The sequence below is a fragment of the Drosophila serrata genome, unplaced genomic scaffold (genome assembly GCF_035046125.1).
Source record: "Drosophila serrata isolate PLE 108 unplaced genomic scaffold, ASM3504612v1 contig_38, whole genome shotgun sequence".
Classification (NCBI taxonomy): domain Eukaryota; kingdom Metazoa; phylum Arthropoda; class Insecta; order Diptera; family Drosophilidae; genus Drosophila; species Drosophila serrata.
In genome coordinates, this window is record NW_028256936.1 from 20626 (window position 1) to 23408 (window position 2783).

A 2783-nucleotide genomic window follows, 5' to 3' on the forward strand; every position below is an offset into this window, starting at 1 on the left:
TTGGCAACAAGAGGCTCCAAATGTTGCATTGGACACCCTTATGGTTTTAAAGGAGCCGAATCAGCCGCCAAGCAAGGGCTGTTGGGAAGAGTTATTGAGGTTCATCCTGGCCAGGATCAGAGGGTTCGTGTGGCCACAGTTAAAACTGCCAGAGGACTTTACAAGCGCCCCATTACAAAAATTGCTGTGCTTCCTTTGAACTGAACCGTCGTTCAGGGGGGCCGGTATGTTGAGGAATTAATCGGTCGTTAATTATTACTTCTTTACTTGTTATTATTTTGCATATTATCGTACCTAGTTTAATGAACATAATTGTCTTGTTTACAACATAAAGCTTTAAGCTCACACTCATAGCCAAAATGCAGTATATGTGCATGAGTATTGGCACATCACGCGATCTTTATTTTTCTTCTGCACGTTTCTATATTTTCGCCAGTTAGATCTAGTTGGAATTTACCCGCAACCGCTCGCTTATCGCACCCGCTTATAAAACTTATTCTAGAATGCTACATGAATTAATAAACATAAAACACCTAAGACAAAATCAATACAGTCCACTGCATTTATAAACACGAGGAGAGTATGGTTAACAGAGTCAAATGCTTTACTGAAATCAGTATAGATTACATCTGTCTGAAAATTATATAGGAAGAGAGCTGCAAAAGAATTCTTCTTGTTGATCTTCGCATAATAAAACCATGTTGATATGGAGAAATAACTGATCTACAAAGGTGCTACAAGTGAGGGGTAATATTGTTTTTAAATAGTTTAGAGATGGCCGGTAACTTAGAGATTCCTCTATAATTGCTGGCATCCAATTTTCTACCTTTTTTGTGGAGAGGAATAATAATTATAATATATATATATAATATATATCTATATATTGCAATTCTCATTGCATATTTTAACAATATTTTAATTGTTAGTGATCCAACAAAATTTAAAAAATATTGTCAGAAAACCATATTACTATATATGCCTTTGTATTCATGGCTTTCAATGTCTGCAACAGTCCATAAAGTGTTAATTTTCGGCTACCAAAAAAGAGGAGCATCAATTCTTCCATTAGGTGTTCTCGGCGAGAACGCCTCAGAGGCTCGTAACAAATACTATAAGAGTGACAGGAGGTTACATGTTTGGAAGAGTTGTCGGCAGAACAACATAGCAGACGTTTTCCACAGAGCAATGGATTCCTCAGATCCTCTTGTGTCGAGCATCTATCTAACAAAAAGATTATGTCAGCAAAATAAACTACCCCTACCAGGGAGTCGTAATCAAATTTTGGAATCACCAAACTTCCTATATTGTTGTTACATGAACAATAATAAAAATGTTCCCGATTTTGATACTATCAATAGTGATAGTGATTCAAATTCTGACTCTAAAAATCCGTTTTCAAAGAAAATTAATTTCTACTAACTATAAGGACTGTTTTTAAAACCATTTTTAAATAAAAATACTTATTTATAACAATTTTGAATGCATTGTTATTTTTTACCTATTAATATTAAGGTTTTTTTTATTTATTATCTTAGAAGTATCAATAAGAGGAAACCTATTTCATATGGGCGGCTAGGGAGGCGTGGTCAGATCGTTCTGAAACTTGGATTTATTTGTATTTGCATCGACAATATCATATGTACCAAATTTGGAGAACCTAGCTTTTAAAAATCAGCTCGCTGGCCCAATGTCCATTAGTTCAATATCTAAATTATCATCATCACTGTAGTTCTCCGTTGAAGCCAATGATCTTCGTGCCTCACACGTTTTCTCAATAGGGCTCTTTCCCTTATATTTTTTGTCTTTCTTTGTTTAAGTTCTGTGAATACACGTCGTCCTTTTGGACTATAACCTCAAATGCACGATCCATATAATTAACACATTTAACTTACCACCTTAAAGACAAATGCCTACACTTTATTTATTTTATTGTTTTTAATTGAAATTTTAGGAAACGACTACTTGATATATTGGTTTGTAGTAAATGCTATATATCAGCGATGGATATCCCACTTTTCTGTCGAACGGGATAACAAGTATTCATATGTCCGTCTCCTGGCTCTAAGCTACCTGCCTACACTCATAAAAATATTTTTCTAGATTTAAGAAAAATCGCCCTAAAAAATAATCGCCTTTAAACTAAGAAAAATTTTCTAGAATTAAGAAAAGGTTTTCATACATTTAGGGAATGGCACCATAAAATCAAGACAAGCCGCCATAAACACAATTTTTATACCCTTGCAGGGTATTATAATTTCAGTCAGAAGTTTGCAACGCAGTGAAGGAGGCACCTCCGACTATATAAAGTATATATATTCTTGATCAGGATCAACAGCCGAGTCGATCTAGCCATGTCCGTCTGTCCGTCTGTCCGTCTGTCCGTCTGTCCGTTTCTACGCAAACTAGTCTCTCAGTTTTGAAGCTATCTGAATGAAACTTTGTAGTTAGCCTTCTATATACTCTCACTCGTATATATGTCAGAACGGGCCGGATCGGACGACTATATCATATAGCTGCCATAGGAATGATCGTAAAATGTTTAACTTTTTCAGTTTTCAATAGAATTGGATCAAATTTAAGATATAGCCATTTTACTATACTCTACAATTTTGTGTACAATTTTATGAAAATCGGACTAATATATCATATAGCTCCCATAGGAACGATCGAGAAATTAATACAATTAAATGTATAACTTTTTCAGTTTTAAGCTGATTTTCATCAAATTTAAGGTATAGCCATTTTATATTAGTCTTAAATTTTGTGTCAAATTTCATGAAAAT

General features: G+C 34.5%; 1 long non-coding RNA gene across 1 annotated transcript; it reads right to left on the reverse strand.

Annotated features, from left to right (window-relative positions):
- Positions 1-1457: 1457 nt before the first annotated feature.
- Positions 1458-1960, reverse strand: LOC147644989 (uncharacterized). The gene is made up of 2 exons (XR_015272280.1): positions 1893-1960; positions 1458-1837 (listed from the first exon to the last, which is right to left on the reverse strand). It is a non-coding gene; the product is annotated as an uncharacterized LOC147644989 (long non-coding RNA).
- Between the last annotated feature and the right edge of the window lie 823 nt (positions 1961-2783).